Below are 21081 nucleotides of genomic sequence, written 5' to 3'. Positions count from 1 at the left end.
ATATCTCCTACTTACTAATAATATATTTCCGTGTTGGGTAGTTAATGGTTGGTTCTTATGGGAAAAATGGTTTTAGAAGCTAAAAAAGTGAAGACCTTTTGAAAAATAATTGAATATTGTAACTGATATAGAAAATATAAAAACAATATAATATTTGTGAAATTTTATGTTACTTAAAAATGCGATTCTATATTTTGTTTCCATTTTTTAATCTTGTACTCCACGTGTTCATCAATGTATCATCAATGGCCTTTAGCTATATAAGCTATAGTCTTATTCTCATATATGTCCTTTCCCCATGCAGTCAAGTTGTTGGGTATAGGTTTGGACCGCATCTAAATGAAACTGTTCCCCTACTTATTAACTATTGTAAAAGTGCATCTAAAACTGATGAGGAGCTAAGAGAATATAGCTTGCAGGTGTTAAATGAGTTTGGTTGTAGAGAAATTATGTATTTTCATCTCACACTATTTGTTAACATTAGTGGTTCCATTTTAAAAGTTCATATCATCTATATTGGAAGTATATGTATGTTTTGTGAAATGCATCTTCAGATTTCATTCTTCAAATAGAAAACCCTGATTATTCAAAAATCTATTAATAATCACCTTAAAGATGCAATTTGCAGGCATTGGAGAGTTTTTTCCTATGTTGTGCCAGAGATGTGGTTGTTTATTGTGATATGATTTTGGAACTTGCTCTGGACTACATAAGCTATGATCCAAACTACACTGATAATATGGAAGAAGATATAGAAGAGAGTAATGGAGAGGAGGATGAGTATGTTAAAATTGCTTAAGATAATTATTTGCTTGAGAAAATTTAATTTTTGCACAATGGTGTCTTTTATTTTCATGTAATTATGAATTTTATGACCAACATGTGAATACTATTCTATTGATGTAGAGAGAGTGCTAATGAATATAGCGATGATGAGGATATCAGTTGGAAGGTTCAGAGGGTAGCAACTAAGTGTTTGTCTGCTATGATAACATCTTGTCCAGAAATGCTATTAAAGTTCTATGAGGAGGCATGTGCTTTGAACCTTTCTCAATTGTTGATGGGAGATATTTATCATTTTCATAAAAGTTGACTCTATTTGTCCTATACATTTTCCATGTTTTTTGACCTTTGTGTGCCCAATAATTTTGGCTTACTGTCTCTTCAGAGTTTATGGCTTACCTCTAAAGAGTGACAAGAATGGCCCTTTGTCTTTGTTAGAGTCAAGAGGATACATAAATTCCATTCTCTTGGCATAACACTAACCTGCTAATGTTATGCACAAATAGGAATAAATTGAGTTTTAAATGATATATATCAGTTGTTATCTCATTTCAAAATGTGGTTAGCTTTAGGAATTCTTTTATAAGATTTTATATGAAATGATTGCTAGCTAACACCTGCCAAGGAAACATAACTTGCTTCTTCTCACAGTGAATTCTGCTCAAGGTTTTGGCATTTTGAAGTGTAGCCCAGTTCTTTATGTGCCAATGGCAATACTGAGAATGATAAGAGATGGCATGGTTACTCTCGTTGATGTTATTTCTTTGTTGATAAATATATCTATTGCATTTTCCTTGGTTTGTTAAATGAGAAGTAATCTAAGGGGAGAACACTTCGTTATGTTTCCAAGTAAGTGTTTTTATAAATATAAAATGATAGCATTATTTAGACTTGCACAATACACCAAATTTTTCTTTGCTTCAAGTGACTTGGAGGGGTGACTTGGTGAGTTGACTCGATGAGCCGACATGGCGAGCGAACTTGGTGAGTGAACTTAAAGAGTTAAGCCATCTCACAAATTTCAAAAGAAAATGTTGACAGTTAATCCAACAATAAGATGCTTCTCTAACTAAGTTCAAAGAAAAGAAGGTTATTCACGATATTCAAAGAATGAGTTTGATGAGAAAAACAAGTGCAAATATACGAATCTGAAGAACATAGAGTAAATCATACAGGCCTCTAGAAATTCAAGAAATAATATAGCTCACAATTAATATTTTATATCTTCTATACATGCTAGGCTAGAATGCTTTTTCCTTTATGGAATTGTTTTTGGGTGTCTACATGCTTTTTGGTCTATGAAACCTTGCTTTGTCAAGCCTGCCCAGGATGTACAAAGTTTTACCACAATTGGAAGAGAGATTTCTTGGTAGTGGGCCAAAAAGACAAGGATAATAAAATGTGTATCATCTAATATCTCACTGAGAAACTAACTTCAACAGATTGTTGGTATTCTGATTAAGAAGAAGCTAAACAAGGAAACATTAAACTGACAGAAGAAGCAATCCTTGAACTCCACAAATTTTTTGAAGATTAAACCATATATATTCAGTGTGATGAGAATCAGATATGATATTATTGGTGTCAACACATATTTCTTACAGGAAATGGTTCTTCTATCAGAACTAATGGTCTTACTATTAGACAAAGGCCATCAAGGAGATGGGTTGCAGAGATAGAAGACAACATTCAAAAGATTAGTTTGTTGGGCACCTTTGACACTGCAAAGGATGAAGCAGCCTGCCTTTTGAGGGGCAAAGAGACTGCCAAGATGCTCCTCCTTAGGTTCAAGGATGCCCATGCCAGAAACAAGACTATCAACTCTAGTTCAAGTCCCAATTTTCTCTCTAATTCTGAGGCAAATTGTCTTAGGAATCATTTCATACAGTCAAAAGTCAAGCTGGGAACATAGTATCTCAGCTCTAATGCCCATGTCCAAAATGTTGAACTCACCTTTAGAGAAGTCCTCTTGCATTGGAAGTAGGATTTCCAGTCTAACAAATGTGCAAATTACTCCAAGTAAGTCCATGGGTGAGGGGGATTTTGAAGGTAAAGACAATGACTCAACTGGTTTTTCTCACAACTCTATACAATAGAGACATAGTAATGGTGAAAGACAATGGCTATAAACGTTAGTGAACCATAATTTGGTAAACTTTTAGTTTTCCATCCCTTGTCTCTCTTCTATTTAAAAATGTTCTTTGTTATGGTAAACTTTTAGTTTTCCATCACCTTGCCGATTAGGATCCGCCTTGTAGATTTGAGGTGACATGTTTGGATTGGATCTGGTTTAGGTCCTTGTTTACAAGTTTTGTGCCTAGATTTGGGTCTTATTTCATGTGGCTAAGGCCTATATGTAACTTAGGTATCTAACTAAAATAATAAGATAGCTCAATATAAGCATAACTATATTGAAATATAGTATAGGATGCCCATGCAGAGTTTTGACCTTTATAGTTAAGAAGCTTAATGTAAAAAATTAAAAATCTTTGCCTATGTACATGCCATGTATCTTAGTTCAAGATAACTACCTTGTAAATGTTTTAGTTAATTTGATAAATTTCTTAATGGACCAGGTACCTTGACTATGGTCTGTGCAACTTCATTAATATTATAATATATCTTAGCCGAAGTGATAAATAGAAACTGTGGAGATGATATGCAAAACCTTAGTTTGAATGTGAGATGGACAAATAGATTCCCCTTTAGTCTGCCCTATGGAACTATTGTCAATTATTAACCATACAAATCTTTTTATCTCTTAGTTGCTACCTTTTAGAAGGAATTCAACTTAGGTAATTAAGGTCACTGAGTTTGAATGTGAGATGAGACACAGACTCATGTACTATTAGGAATATCCATTCATATGGAGCTTAGATGACTTTTCAACAATGTGCCAATTTATTTCTCATAGTTGCTTTACAATAAAATTGTAGTAGCTCTACGCTTTATAGTCCGCATTCTTAAAACAAACTTATGTAATGTGGTAAAAAACATTTGTGCTGGTTTTCTATTAATTATTTAATGAAAATGCTAGGAATGGTTTTTTCCTTCTGTAAGGTTGATTGATCATGATGCATCTTAATTTATCTAAAAAGAAACAAATTAAATACTGAGGCAAAGCTAATGTTCAGTTTATTCATGTTCTTTGTAATTAGGATACAATGGCCAGGTGACCAGTTGATCCAGAGGAGGAGTTGAGGTTGATGTCTCAGGAAGTATTTGGTTATGTGGAAGCTGTTCTGAATAGTCTTGCTGCAAATGTACCCAAAGTAAGAACCTTAGAACATCCTTGCATCAAAGCACTATAGAAATAGGCATTCTTCTATATGGTTCTCATGAGTATTAACTTTTCCTTCAATGATTGACAGGTTGTGGTGCTCTGCCAAGTTGAGAAAGCCAAAGAGGAAATGCTGATTCAACTGTATAGCTCTATTAGGTGAAAGTTAATTAAATGTGGCTAATATGGCCATGGTACTAGTTATATTTGTTTTTTGTGTTCCTCATATATTATTTTTCAATTCTACTTCAAATAGCTCTCAGAGTACAGCAAAGATTGAAGAACTTCTCCAAGAAGATCAGAATGCAAAAAGGAAACGTGAGAGATTCAAAAAATAGGCATCTTTATTGTCAAGACTTACTCATCAATTAAGTATCCATGATTTTCGCGCAACAAGTGATAATTTTTCTTCAAATGGAGGTACTTGATATATTAGTTTTTGTTAAGTGAAATGTTTCTTTTCATAGTAATTGAATAATATATTTAATTTCTTATAATGTTTATATCTATATACAGCTTCATATAAAGGGAGAATTGTTATAGTAGATCTGTAACCTCCATTATATTTAGAAGCTTCATATCTACTTAATGTTCTTTATAATAGTATTTTATTGTGACGATATATGCTGTTCATTTTTATTGTCAAATAGAATTTCACTTGCATTTTAATATATGTTTTTAATGAATATTCAATCACAATAACTCAAAACCAAAATGATAAGAAAAATTATAGAAGATATTGAGAGGGATCATCACATTTGAGGAACCATCCATGTAGAGAAAAATATATTGAGATTATTTTTTTCATTAGTGATGTCATTTTTCTCTACTCCTAGCTACATTCTGCAACTAAAAATAGGTGAAGCAAAGGAATATTTTGTATAGATATGATCTAAGAAAACCAACATATACTTTCTAAGTCTAAAATAGTATCATTGGCTCAAAATTTTTAAATAACCATTTCTTTGCAAGGGCTGGCACAAGCTATATGCCTAAGGTGCATCAAATTGTTTGAATAGAGTTTGTCTCAAAGATAATACCTCTAACATTTACTTGCACCTTTTGAAAGACTTCTCTGACACTTAGCATAAAGAATAGGAGTCCCCATCTGGATATAATTTCTTACCATCATCTTTATCTTTATGAACCTACATTGCCACATTATTCACAAAAAAAGATAATGTGGCATCTAGATAGACTTATAAGAGTTATTGCCTACAACCAATTTATTAAGCAACAAAACTATCTGAAAAAATGACTTTTTTAGGTAGATAATTGGACCAAATTCTTGTCTCTTAGCCCAAACATTCCTAGAATCATGAAGACCTCATAGGAGGTTCAATTAATTGCACCAATCCACATAGGGTAGTCAAGCATACATGTAATCAGGAGTAAGTTGAAAGAGTTTCTTACCACCAACCCATTTAATATTCTTCTACAAGCCAAAATTGCAATGTATTCTTGTATAACAATATTTGATTAGTTAACACAATTGCACACATGCCTAGATAAGTCCCCAACCTTAATTTTGCAAAGAGTTTGATTTTGTTGGAAAGTTTGTGATTTGTTGGGTATTTGAGCAAGTATTCTCACAATTTGATGGTCCAATTGATATGGGTTCTCCTATTATGATTTCATGGTCAAGCCTTCATAAGAAATATCAAAATGAGTTTTGTCTCTTTCTTATCAAATTTTATATTTGATATCAGTGTTCCTTCCCACAGAATTACCACTTGTGTTGGGGATGCTGCTACGTTGCTTGCTATATGGCACATGGCATACATATTGATATCAAACTTTTTGAAATCTAGTTTACTTTTCATGGGGTACTTAGATATGTTATTTTGTAGATTCTTCCTAATATTTCAGTTCTTCTCAATTTGTATACTGGCTATTTTCTTGCCCACGAATCTTGTCTCAAGGAAATTAAGCTTTTAGAGTATATGGTGACTAGATGCATTTGGCATCTTGACAAATTGATTCATGACCACTGTCATTTGATACCTATCTTGTTGGTATTTTGTTTGTGAAAGAAATATATAGTGTTGTAATAGTCATTATTTTTACTCCAAAATCAAGTTATGGATGTCATATTAGGTTTTGTTGGAGGAAGGCTTGGGGTTGGACTTAGTTAACTACCTTGCCATAATTATTGGTCCTTTTTAAATTTAATTTGAAAATCACTACTTATGGCCATTGATGTTACCTTGATGTGGGAAACAATGAAAATCAGAGCTATGTCTATGTTTAAGGAGTCAAAATTGAGAATGTAAAGAGTTTGTGAAGGGAAAAATGTCTAATTATTGAGGGCAAAGTCAGGTTCTCATCAAATAATATAATTGCCCCAATTTTGATTTGTAAAGGATCTTGATAGCATTTCCTGAAGTCTCAGAAAAGAAAATTGTTAGTTGGGGAAAATCTATTCAGTCATCCATCTTATCTTTCTGGACCAAGTCTCTCAGTAATAAATTATATTGCCATTTAAAGATTTACAAGTTTATCAAAGAGGCTTCAAAGTAGTTTCAATTAAATATGCAATTTTTCTTTAGTGTTGATTGAATCCAAGAAATTATATTTTTATGTTCTTGCTGCATATGGTGTAGAGCTTGTTGACATGTTATATTGTGTGTAGAAGACAATGGTCCTACTGCAAAGTATGCTAAATGTATAAGTTTTGACTCAAACCCTCCTCGTAGTTGAATCCTGATGAATTAACATAATTTGATACACTGGAAACAATACTCATATGGGAATTAAAGTTACAATATCCATAAAGATAGAGGTTTCACACATCACATATCCTTTTGTTATTCATTGATTACACGATCAATAAAGTTAACTAAAATCTCTACATTTCATGTTATATCCATTTGCAGCATGTGCCTCATGGCTATGTTTTTGTGATGGACGATAACCAGAACAACAACTGTGACTCTCATGTTTGGTAAGTAGAGTGGAAGCTTAAGTTTCTAATAGACTGTGTGCCACCTATATTTTTATATCTAACTTTTAAATGGATTGACTCTGATTTGTCTTATTTTAAAATAGGGGATCTCTTCCTGTCAAGAACATTCTAGGAAGATATGTAATGTGTTATTTACGACTGTCACAATTGGGATCTGACATATACAGACATCATTAGAAATTTAGAGGCATGAGATTTGCTAGGATGTTACTAGACAATAGCTTTTATGACAACATGAATTTCTTTTTTTGGAGAAAATCCTAGTAGTAGTCATGCATCATATGCAACCTTCAAATATTGGCAGGGACCCTGGTGGATATAAAACTAGTGGTTGTGAGTATGTGTCATTGGAGTATCAATTCCTGATTGGGGTAAAGCTTCTTAGAAAAATGTTATCTATAGTAAAATGAGCAACTCCAGACTCTGCAGACTTACTTCTCAGTCACATAATTTGGTGGTTGTAATTTCCTTATGTTTTTTATTATGAGATACTACTTGAATTCTTAACAATTCAATGAATATAGAAATAGTTTCTTGTATTAAAGTAATATTTGAATGATTCTTAATTCCAAATGCATATACAATATGGTTCAGATCAAAATAATTATGATTGCATAACAATCAAGATGATACATATTTGCTATTTCTAATATACAGGAAATTACATGCAATGATTGAGGAAATTCTTAGTACCTTGTACTGTTCATTGTGTCTGATATACAAGTAAGAATTTGCAAATATGCAGGCCATCTCTAATATAACTTTATATTTATACTCTAAATAATGTGATAAGTTGTCTGATATGACAATATAAATATACTCAAAGATGATGTCATTTCTGATGGTAGACTTTATATGCCTGCACTGAATGGGTGCCAAAGGCAATATGCTCTCTTATAAAGCGATCATTGTGAGATACAAAATATAATAAGTTCTTCCAATCATCCTGAGTTGAATGATAGAACTACCTTTTTATAGCTTTAATTAGAAATGATTAGTCATGTCGTAAATGAAGCGAGTTATCTCTCTTTTTAGTCGCACCCTTTCATAATAATCTCTAATCACTTCTCTTATGATCTAGATTGGTTTGTTCAAAATAAGCACTGGGTGGGGGTGACTTGGTGAGCTGACCTAGTGGGTGGACTTGGTGAGTGAACATAAAGAGTCTAGTTGGTGAGCGTACTTGAATTGTCAGCTTGGCGAGCTGACTAGGAGAGTCGACCTGGCAAGCTGACATGGCAAGTTGACTTAAAGTGGCAAGTTGGTGGGGTAAGTGGGGATGACTTGGTGAGATGACATGGAGAGTTGGCCTAGGGGGCAGACTTGGTGAGTGAACTTAGAGAGTCGACTTGGTGAGCATACTTCAATTGTCAGCTTGGCGAGCTGACTTGGGGAGCCGGTCTGGCGATCTAACATGGTGAGTGGGCTTAAAGTGGCAACTTGGTGGGGCAAGTTGGCAAACCAAATTAGCAAGGCCACTTAGAGACGTGACATAGAGAGCTAACTTGGTGAGCAGACCTAAAGACTGACCTTGATGAGGCACTTTGGTGGGGTGACTTGATGATCGAACTCAAAGAGTCAACTTGGTGAGCATACTTGAAAAGTCGACTTGGTGGGGCAAGTTGGCGAGCTGACTTAGTGAGTCCACTTGGTGAGGCAAGAGGTGAGTCAACTTGGTGCGGCAACTTGGCAAGCTGACTTGGTGAGAAGACTTAAAGACTGACCTTGATGAGGTGCTTTGGTGGGGCAACTTGATGAGCGAACTTAAAGAGTCAACTTTTTGAGCATACTCGAACAATCGACTTGGTGACATGACTTGGTGGGCTGGCTTGGCGAGCCGACCTAGCATGCATACTTGAATAGTAGACTTGGTGAGCTGACTAAAAGAGTCAACTCATTTAGGTGACTGGGTGGGAGTGACTTGGTGAGCTGACCTGGAGAGTTAACCTAGGGGATGGGCTTGGTGAGAAAACTTAGAGTCGACTTGGTGAGCGCACTTGAATTGTCAGCTTGGCGAGCAGACTTGAGGACTTGGTGGGACATGTGGGTGAGCCAACTTGGTGAGGTGACTTGGTGACATGAATTGGTGGGCTGTCTTGGCAAGCCAACCTTAAAGAGTCAACTTTGTGAGTGTACTCAAACAATTGACTTGGTGACATGACTTGGTGGGCTTGGCGAGCTGACCTGGTGTGTGTACTTGAACAGTAGACTTGGTGAGCTGACTTAAAGAGTCAATTCATTGAGGTGACTCGGTGGGGGTGACTTGGTGGGCTAACCTAGAGAGTTGACCTAGGGGGCAGACTTGGTGATCGAACTTAAAGAGTTGACTTGGTGAGCATACTTGAACTGTTAGCTTGGTGAGCTGACTATGGGAGTCAGCCTGGCAAGTTGATATGGAAAGTCAACTTAAAGTGGCAACTTGGTGGTGCAAGTTGGTGAGCTGACTTATCAAGCCCACTTGGTGAGGCAACTTTGTGAAGCAACTTGGTGAGCCAACCTACTAAGTGCACTTAAAGACTGACCTTGATGAGGTGCTTTGGTTGGGTGACTTGATGAGAAAACTTAAACTGTCAACTTGGTGTGCTGACCAAGTGAGTTTATATGGTGAGCGAGCTTAGAGAAGAAACTCTATGGGGAAACTTCGTAAGCACACTAAGTGAGCCCACTTGCTGGGGCAAGGTGGTAAAACCACTAGGTGAGTCAACTTCATGAGTTGACTTAATGAGTCAACTTGTTGAGGTGACTGGGTGGGGGTGACTTGGTGAGTTGACCTGGAGAGTTGGCCTAGGGGGTAGACTTGGTGAGCAAACTTAGAGAGTCAATTTGGTGAGCATACTTCAATTGTTAGCTTGGCGAGCTGACTTAGGGAGTCGGCCTGGTGATCTAACATGGTGAGTGGGCTTAAAGTGGCAACTTGGTGGGGCAAGTTGGTGAGCCAACTTAGCAAGGCCACTTAGAGACATGACATGGTGAGCTAACTTGGTGAGCAAGCTTGATGAGTGGACCTATATACTGACCTTGATGAGGCACTTTGGTGGGGTGACTTGATGATCGAACTCAAAGAGTCAACTTGGAAAGCATACTTGCACTAGTGCATTTGGGTTCATTTTTTGACCTTCATTGATCAAATTTTTGACCAACTCACTAGTACATGATTTGTCTCAATCATATAACTAATTATATATTTTTCATATTAGTTACTGTTAGTGTTTTTCAGGAATTCTATAAAATAGTTCACATGCCTTACGTATGATATGACATTTTGCATGCATCCTACACTCTCTCTCATCTAGCTAATGATGGATTACGTAGAGTGATCTGAAACCATGATGCTAAAAAACACACAATCAAATCCAAAATGAACTTGCACTACAAATGGATTGTGGAAATCTGATATTGGTAAAATTGCATGCATGTCTACCAGGACAATCACAACTTAAACATATATTTGTCCTGGTAGACATGCATGCAAAATTAACAATATCGGATTTCCACAATCCATTTGTAGTGCAAGTTCATTTTGGATTTGATTGTGTGTGTTTTTTAGCATCATGGTTTTAGATCACTCTCTGTAATCCATCATCAGCCGGATGAGAGTGCAGGATGCATGCAAAATGTCATATCATATGCAAGGCATGTGACTATTTTATAGAATGCCTGAAAAAAATTTACACCTACCTGTCGGTAGAAATTTCTACCTTCATTGGTCAAAATTTTTGACCTTCATTGGTCAAAATTTCTACCTTCATTGGTCAAAATTTTTTACCTTCATTCGTCAAAATTTCTACCTTCATTGGTCAAAATTTTTGACCTTCATTGGTCAAAATTTCTACCTTCATTGTTCAAAATTTTTGACCTTCATTGGTCAAAATTTCTACCTTTATTGGTCAAAATTTTTGACTCTCATTGGTCAAAATTTTTATGTTTATTGGTTGAAATTTCTACATTTATTGGTCAAAATTTTCTACCTTCATTGGTCAAAATTTTGACCAATTCCTAACAGAACTTGCACCATGGCTATGGAGGTTTTTCGACCAACGTATTGGTCAAAATTTTGACCAACCGGAAGGTTGGTCAAAATTTCGACCGAAAAAATTCCGACCAATGGGTTGGTCGAATTTAGTCAAAGTTTGGTCAAAAATTGGGTCAAAATTTTGACCAATAATGGTCAAAAAATGGTCTTAAATGTACTAGTGGAACCCTAGAGGTGAATGATGCCCTAGGAGAATTGTGTGTGAATGGTGTTCTTAAGCCTAAGAATAAGGATTTGGAAGCCAAGGGTTTAACCTACATTCCTCACCTACCCTGAAGTTTCCAAATCAAATGGATTAGATACATCCTAAGTCGAGTTCACAATGGTCAGTTATGGCTTGAGCAACCAGTTTTGATCACTAGGAAGATGATTCATTGCATCACTGACCTTCCCATGCTCTCCAAAGCCAAAACTACTAAAACCATAGGTTAGGTGGAGTTAGAAAAGAAAACCCTAGCCAAGTGGGATGACAAAGGTATGAAGATCAGTAGCGTAATAGATGCAAAACTAAAATTTGGCATACATATGATAGTACACAATATTTATAGTTCTAGTCATCTAAACACTGTGTCATGTGAAGTAGTAGACTTGGCATTCAAAGTCATAAAGAATAATCTATCATACGATCTTGCAGATTTGTTGTTAAAGCAATTTAACAAAAATGTGGAAAGTATTAGAACTTCCAAGAATAACCCTTACAAATTTAGTTCATTGTTGACATGTTTATTTTTCTATGTTCAAAATTTTTTCCCTTCAAAAGACATGGTAGTATGGAGAAAGGATGTGCCAGTGCTATATCAGATTAATGAGTATATTGCAAAAATGGGAGAAAATTTTGTAAGTATAATGGATAATTATTGTGATGTCTTCAAGGATAAAATGACTAACAAATTTAGGATACCTAGGAAATTGGTTGAAGATTACAATTATGATGTTTGCTTCATGGTAGATTGTGATAGAGTCTACATTCAAGTAGTGAAACCCAGACTTGTATGGGTAAAACCTCTTCCCTATGAGTTGAATATTGATGAATTAAAAGACATGATTGAAGCCTTGATAAATGAACCTATTGATTCAAAGGCACCACACTTTGGAACATATGATGAGGCCAAGGAAAGAACAGAACTTGAAATCAAGCTTCCATAGGTGTTTAACAAAGGTAAGAGGAGGATACAAAAACTCAAAGAAAGCACACTGCTTATGTTGGAATATTCAAATATGGAAAGAGTACTTATGAGAGAGGGGGGTGAATCATAAGTATCAAACTTTAGCCAATAAAATTTTAACTGAAAGTAAGTTGTATGCATGTAAATACATCAAATAAACATGTAACAAAACTCATGCAACAATAACTCATAACACCAGAATTTTGGTAACCTAGAAACCCTCCAGGAATAAGAAGGTAAAATTGGGGTGGGGATGATACCCACAAAAATTTACTGCAGCAATATTGTTCAACCACTTTTGATGGTTTTCCTGTTAAAGGCTTTACACTGTATTAATAATGACCTGGTTAGAGGATTTACAAACACTTAACATGAAGTGTCACCCGGTTAAAAGATTTCAATCACCTAATCAAAAGGTTCTTTACAAAATAGCTATAAAGCTAACCTATCACCATAGGATTTTTATTCTAATACAATTGCTAGAGAGTATTAGATACAATAAACTTGATAGATTACAATCCTTGATTGCTGAATGTAGGCTCCTTTTTTGCCTTCTCCTGATCTTGATCCTTTGTGATCTGATAACCCTTGCTTCTAAAAACATATTTTCTTATGCACCCTTGTATGTCCTTCCATATGTATATTTACAATGAAATTTTGTCTTCCTTATAAAGACTCCAAAGACTTAGGGTTTGATTTGGATCTATGATCCATATTGATTCTCAATTTCTCGCTCAATACTTGTCTTTTTCTAATTGGTTGCATGCCTTTAGCATTTTTCTTATTGGCTACATGCAAATTACATAGGAAAAATAAAAGTTTCGATCTCATCATTAAATCTTTCGAGATTTACCTTCTGTCGGCTACAAAAACTATTTGCATCATAGTTTGTGCAATTTCAAACTTTTATGCTGATCTACTGAGTTACTCAGCTCCTAAAGTATTTTTGATACTCGGAACATGCTATTTCCTGGATAGCTCGGCACTTGAACAAAACTATATCACTCAGCACATGTTGTACTCAGCACTCGTTATCACTCAGCACTTGTTATCACTCGGCACCTGTTGCACTTGGCACTTATTGTCACTCGGCACTTGTTGTCACTCAACACTTGTTCTCACTCGGCACTTGTTCTTGATCTTGGTTAAGTGTATTGACACTTAGTTGTCAAATTTATTCTTTAAGCTAACAATCTCCCCCTTTGACATGAGTGGCAAAAAAACTTAATTAAGATCCATGTGACTCAGTAATTTATCCGTCATTCAAAATTTGCTCCCAAAATTTGCTATCTCAAAATTTTCTATTTCCCCCTAAATTTGCTATCTCCCCCTTTTATCATACTTATCATTTCATTCCTGTACTTAACTCTTATTCTTATTCTCCCCCTTTTTGACACTTATGTCAAGGGTCTTTACAATGAAATGCCATACTTGGCCAAAAATGTGTTGTTTACTTCAAGGAGTACCTTTAGAGCTGCATCCCAATTTGCTAATGCGACATCTAATGTCTTATGTTGGATGGAAATCTCTGCTGCTAGGTGTACAAGTCCATCAGATGAAGAAAGATTGGGATCTTTCCTGAGGACTGTCTCTGCCTTTATCTGCTCCTTGTGAAGTAGTTCCAAAAGAGGAGTAATTGATGATTGAATTTGTATCAATTTGGCTTTTTTGGTTGCCTCCTCTACTGCTAAGACAAATAACTCTCTTTGTGTGTGAAGCAATTGGACAAAATGCTTCTCACTCTGAGCTGGATCTGTGGGGAGTAGCATGCTAGAAATTTTCAGATTGTTTTCCAAACTCAGTATTTTTTGGCTAGTGTCTTGTGTGAATGCGAAAAAATCACACAACTTGTTGTACAAGGAAAAGATGTTTCCTAGTACAATTTTAACTATTATAACTTTCTTTGCTAGTTCTTCTTGTGACAGTGCTCTATCACCAGATATTTTACTATTTACTTTACCTTGGAACTTCTTTTGTGACCATTCAAGCAATATGGCATTTGTTTCCTGGTCTTCATTAGTCACCTGGCAACTATATCAGATAGTTTTTCCATAATTGGTCTTGATTCATCTAGAGATTGTAAGCAAAAAGCTTCTATTAATATAGCTTTAATTTCATTCAATGTAAGCTTATGCTTGTATTCCTTTCTTAGTGCTTTTTGTCTCCTTCTTTTGTCTAATGCACTCTAAATTTCATTAATATTTTCTTTAGTAAGAGTGTTAGATTCATAATATGGGATCTTTATTTCTTCATCAAGCTCAGGAACTCCATAGTGAAGTCTCCTGACTGCCTTTGATGAGCTCGAGCCTGGTGTCCTGATTTGCAACTATAATCCATTTGTGCTCGGCTGCTAAAGAGTTTGTGTTGGAGTACCAAATTTTGGTAATGCAACCAGTGTTTGTATTGCAGTCTCCTCCTTCTTCTTTGTCTCATCCTTTTCTTCAGCTTGAATATCCCTTTTACGAATGCTAGGTGGGGTTGAACTTGTCAGTTGTTCAGATGTCTCTTTTATTTCCCCTACTACTGTACTCAGCACTTGAAGTGTATCAGTGACTATACTTGGTGGAGGTGGTGGTGGAAGAATAGAATACCAATAGTTTGTATGGTCAAAGGTGGAACTTGTGCTTTTACCTTGACTTCTAAATTTTTTAATTCATCAACACTGACCAATATAGGATTTGAACTTAATTTTTCTACAAGTGATGATTGGTCAAGGATTTCCAAATCCTCTATAATTAATGGATTGATGTTTAGATTTGAAGTATCTGTAACATCCTTTATTTTTATGATATCTACAGGTGTGATGGTGGCATGAGGAGCACTAGGAGGAGATACCTGTATGTCTTGTATACTTTGATCTTATGGCTCAGCTGTATCTTTCTCTTCCTCTTTCTCCTCATTATGTGCCTCTTCTTCATTTTCTTCTTTACTCTTCTCCACTAGTTCCTTCTCTTTTGTTTCTGATGCTTTCTTTTCCTTTGCCTTGGAAATTTCTTCTACCTTATATTCTTCATTATATACATCTTCATTTTTCTTGTAAACTATTTTCCACAATCTTGTGGATTTAGTAACTACCTCTTCAATTGTATTCTGCAATATGCTGAATGCTCTATACTTGGGAGTGAATCTGTTATTATGCCTTTTTACGGCATTTATTATTTGATCTTTAGTCAAATTAGGCAACAATCTTGCCGATGTGACTCCCTTATTTCTTTTTCCATTTGTAAACAAAAATGCCATTTATCCTCTACAATTTTATACAATTCTCTTGGCATAGATTCATCTAATTCTAGAGGTGTGTGCTTATACTCGGCCATCATAGCATACACAGATTCCTCTAATTTATTTTGCTCTTCTTTGGTGAGCTTAGAAAAATTTAGGTTATTTAGACCTTTTAAATCATTATTTCTAATTTTTGAGCATAATTTATCAACGGTAATCTAGGGTTTGTGTCTTACCACTTGAAATTGACTATTTTCCTTTGACTCTATTTTCTCCTCATTTGTTTCAAGCTGGGGAATAAATTTCCTTTTCTTTGACTCAGCAACAGTCTTCTTTGAGTCTTTCTTCTTTCCTTTTGCCTCCTCTTGGTCTTTTTGTGCTACAGCCCTTGTGGTCGGTCTCTTAGGTGCAAGGGCAGCTACTTTCCTCCCCTTGGATTCAGGAGCAGAAGGAGTTGTGGTCTTTCTCTTAACTGGTGCTTCCTTGGCTTCTTCTACCTCAGCACTTTCCACTTTGTCTTCTCCTATCCCTTGAGTTTGACTTTGAAGTTTATCTCCTTCTTCTTCAATGTCTTCTCCCTCTTCTCCTGTTGTTCCTTCTTCTTCTTCCACGCCAAATTTTCTTTTGATTTGTCTCACCATTTTCTCTTTCTTCTTTACTGCTAAAGCAGTCTTCAAATCTGTTATCACCTTTGATTTGACAACATCATAGGTTGCAAAAAATTTTGCATTTTTATCAGCTTCTTCTGCAAGTAGAGTTGTTATTGCTGTAGAGGCTTGATCAACATCAAGTTCATAACCTAGTGGCCTAAGCCATCTTATTCTAGGTATAACTGCTTGTATGTAAGTATAATCTATATCTACAAGAAAACAAATATCTTTTTCATATTTCTCAGTCAATGAGACTGGAATTCTCATTCTTTGTTTCATGGACTTTTTGAAGTCCTCAAAATAACCAGTCATTTGGGAATCAAAATTTTCACCCATCTATTCAATGTATCCATTAATTTGTTCAAAAATTGTTTTATCTGGATTCCATTTTACTTTACCCATAGAAGGAAATTCTTTCATCAGATAGAAAAACATACACATCAAAACTGATCCAAATTTGCATTGAGCTCCCTTTCTCTTCCTTATAGCTCCCAGATTTTCATTAATCTATTGAAACATGAGCTCTCCCAGATCATAAGTGTGATCTCTTTTGATTATCTTGTATGCAACATCAACTGCTATACAACGTACACTATTCAACCTGCTTGATTGATAGAATTTATGTGAAATGATTCTCATAGAAAAATCTAGTAGGGGATCTATGACTGTGTCGATAGTCATTCCTCTATTGTTCCATTTGGCACCTGTATTTTTCTCTATTACTTCCCTTTTGTCACTTCGTAGGGTCTTTGGCTGATCTAGGGTTGGAATACTAGTAACCCTATGAACAGTTTTCTTGGTGAATTTTACTGGCCCTAACTCTAACCAAAAAGCTCCATCATGTATTCCGCTAAAAACTATCTCTACCCATTCTATTTTGAAAACAGTCAAAAATGCTAGGGTTTTGGTTAACCCTTTTCTTTCAATTATTGAAAACTCATTTTTCAGTACTTTGTTTTCACATAGTTTATCATATGCATTATGAATTTCTAAGTCTCCTATGGCAACAATTTTTCAATTATAACATTTGCAAACATCTTGGACCATAACAAATTTATTCGAAATAACTGATAATGCACCTGCAGGATCATTCTTGTATGCTACTTTTGGAATGGGCTTAAATTCAAGTTGTTTAACTTCGTTGCTGACCAACTGAACTTCATGACTCTCTATACCCTTAGTGGTTTCTGACCCAGATGCCATTGTTTGCCAAACTAGGGTTTATAATTTAAACAAGTTTATAAGTCCTATGTAGCTCAGCACTTAAGTAAAATACCTTAAATCGATGAAATTTTTCTTGAATCGCTGTTGAAATCTTCACAAATGGCTTCTAAGCTGATTTTGATCTTCTCCGCTCTTTTTTGTCTTTGCTTCTTGTTCGAATGGTGGGAAAATGATCGAAAATCAGATTTATGTACCCTTCAAAATAGAGTAATAAATGCTTAGTACGCTACCAACTGTCTACTCGGAACTCAAAAAGTTTTGTCATGACTCAGCTCCTATTGTGTTTTACTTTACTCAGCTCCTATTGATAGCTTGGCATCAACTATCGACTCAGTCGTTGTTAGCAACTCGGCTTCTGAAGGCAACTTTGACAGATCTTCACAAAAGTTTGTCAATTTTGACTTAGCATCTTTATTTATGCTGATTTCATTTTTGTAATTCTTATATGTCTTGGGACTAATTTATGATGTAACTTCGTTTATCAATCCCACACACTTGTTCTTTTGCTTAATTTGATGAAGTGTGATCACTTGACCTATTGGGTGAACTGATCTCTGTACTTGATGTGCTAGACTCATCTTTCTTCCTCCATGTCTTATTCATTTCACTTCTAATATGTCCAACATCTATCTTTGCCTTTCCATTGTTGAACTCAGAACTTGATGCCTTTGACCTTGTTGGGCAATTCTTGCTGACATGACCAATTTTTAAGCAACTAAAACATGTGGTTTGACTCAACCATCTTTTGTAGTTCCCTCTAAAATGTGTTCTTATGCAGTTTTGTGGGATATGTCCATATTCTTGACAATAGTGACAGCTGTTCTTGGTGTTGTAATCCCAAAATTCATTGTTTGATGTCTTTGCTGGTTGATTTACTATCCACATAGGTTTTGATCTGCATTCAAATGCCCTATGTCCATACATTTTGCAATTATAACAATGTCCATCAAATCTTTGAGTCCTTGTGACATTGGATTTGCATTTTTGTGTCATATGTCCTTGCATGTTGCACTTGTGACAGAAACTTTTGGGTATGTTTGATTGATTGAATCTTCTACTCTTGCACACATTAGCTGTATGTCCCTTCTTATTACAGAAATGACAAGTGGGTTTTGAATTATTACCTTTATCACTTCTTTGTTCAGCACTCTTTGAAGATTCTCCAACTTCAGTGTTATTGTATCCTAGTCCTGATGTATCATGGGCAGATTTTGGTGATTTCAGCAACTGTTCAAAATACTTGATTGCTTCACTTGATTTGTTGAGATTCTCTGCTACCTCTTTTTCTCTGTTCAATTCATTCTACATTTGTTCATTTTGGATCTTCAAGATAGAGATCTCAATATCCTTTACATTGAGTTCATGATGAAGATTCATCGTTTGGGCAAGTGTATCCATCTATATGTTTGAGATCCTTGTCAGTTCACTACATTTTTCTTCAAGTCTGTTTGCAAGATTCCTTTTGTCATTTTCCATCATGACCTTATCATCAATTGGTCTTTTCTTTTGTTTAGTAATTTCTTATATCATTATAGCCTGTGATTCATGTTCCATCTTGAGAGTTCTTATCTCATCTACTTGAATTTTATTTTTCTCCATCAGTTCTACTATTGCTGCATCAAACTCTTTAGTGTCTCCACTGGAAAATATGTTGGTGGTATAGATCTCCTTGTAGTGTATATCATTTTCAGCTATGGCTAGATCCTTCCTCTTTTTTAATGAGCTTCTCAATTTGTTTCTGAATTCCTCCAAGCTATGTAGAGCAAGTCGCACATCTATCACCTGATTTTCAATGATCTTTCCAAGTTCGAAAGCTTTCATCTTTAGATCTTTTCCTCTAAGCTGTTAGGATTTTCCTTGTGAGAACCTGACCAGCTCTGATACCAATTGTTGGAATATTCAAATATGGAAAGAGTACTTATGAGAGGGGGGTGTGAATCATAAGTATCAAACTTTAGCCAATAAAATTTTAACTGAAAGTAAGTTGTATTCATGTAAATACATCAAATAAACATGTAACAAAACTCATGCAACAATAACTCATAACACCAAAATTTTGGTAACCCAAAAACCCTCCAGGAATAAGAAGGTAAAACTGGGGTGAGGATGATACCCACAAAAATTTACTGCAGCAATATTGTTCAACCACTTTTGATGGTTTCCCTGTTAAAGGCCTGCCCTATTAAAGGCTTTACACTATATTAATAGTGACCTAGTTAGAGGATTTACAAACACTTAGCATGAAGTGTCACCCAGTTAAAGGATTTTAATCACCTAATAAAAAGGTTCTTTACAAAATAGTTGTAAAGCTAACCTATCACCATAGGATTTTTATTCTAATACAATTGCTAGAGAGTATTAGATACAATAAACTCGATAGATTACAATCCTTGATTGCTGAATGCAGGCTCCTTTTCCACCTTCTCCTGATCTCGATTCTTTGTGATCTGATAACCCTTGCTTCTAAAAATAGATTTTCTTATGCACCCTTGTATGTCCTTCCATATGTATATTTACAATGAAATTTCATCTTCCTTATAAAGACTCCAAAGACTTAGGGTTTGATTTGGATCTATGATCCATATTGATTCTCAATTTCCCGCTCAATACTTATCTTTTGCTGATTGGTTGCATGCCTTTAGCATTTTTCTTATTGGATGCATGCAAATTACATAGGAAAAATAAAAGTTTCAATCTCATCATTAAATCCTTCGATATTTACCTTCTGTCGACTGCAAAAACTATTTGCATCATAGTTTGTGCAATTTCAAACTTTTATGCTGATCTACTGAGTTACTCGACTCCTGAAGTATTTCTGATACTCAGCACATGTTATTTCCTAGATAGCTCAGCACTTGAACAAAATTGTATCACTCAGCACATGTTGTACTTGGCACTCGTTATCACTCGACACCTGTTGCACTCAGCACTTGTTATCACTCGGCACCTATTGCACTCGGCACTTGTTATCACTCGACACTTGTTATCACTTGGCACTTGTTGTCACTTGGCACTTGTTCTTGATCTTGGTTAAGTGTATTGACACTCAGTTGTCAAATTTATTCTTTAAGCTAACAACTTATGTTGACTGAAGGAAAATGAGAAGATGTGGAAGAAGTAGAGGATGAAGAAGAGTTATAAAAGGAAGAAGAGCCAGTGAAGAAGAAAGGCAAGGTGATCATCGCCAAGCCATCCATTGCAATTTTTACCAGAACATCCAAGAAGAAAGGTAGTGAAGTTATTTTTAGCAAGCCTCCTCCCACCTTCCAAGAAAAATTGAAACAATTGGAAGAAAGTTTAGGCATTACCAACTTCAGGTCATTGAAGTATGAAAGTAGGACAAAGACTAAGAAGAAATAGGTTAAAGAATTGGTGTTAACCAAGATGGACAAATGGAAGTATTCCCTTGATCAAATAACCTCCCATATCTCTAATGAATTATTAGAGAAAATAAAGCCAAGATGGTACTTTGATATGTAGACAAACCTTGAGGTAGTTGCTACCAAGCATCATAGATATTGAGGTAAAAGAGTCCATAAAGAAAAATGAAGATAAGATGACTCTTAGATTCAATACTTGTTTAATTTTGATAAAGGATATAGAGCATGTGGTTAAGAATGTCACATGTAAGTGGATGAATGTTTATCATTTGCATAAACAAAGTGACTTCCTTGTAGAAGTCAAGGATGATGATAGTGATGATGAGGAAGAAGAAACATACACTGAGCCAACACATTTTGACAATGAAGAAGCTGAAG

The 21081-nt window shown here is 35.4% G+C and overlaps 1 pseudogene; it reads right to left on the bottom strand.

Annotated features, from left to right (window-relative positions):
* Positions 1-21081, bottom strand: part of LOC149558771 (putative aldo-keto reductase 2) — a 43676-nt pseudogene that overhangs the window by 6477 nt on the left and 16118 nt on the right.

The sequence above is a fragment of the Cupressus sempervirens genome, chromosome 5 (assembly GCF_028749045.1).
Source record: "Cupressus sempervirens isolate cs-2001-9-10 chromosome 5, ASM2874904v1, whole genome shotgun sequence".
Lineage (NCBI taxonomy): Eukaryota > Viridiplantae > Streptophyta > Pinopsida > Cupressales > Cupressaceae > Cupressus > Cupressus sempervirens.
Note: the sequence above shows the minus strand (reverse complement) of the source record. Positions and strands in the feature narration are given on the sequence as shown.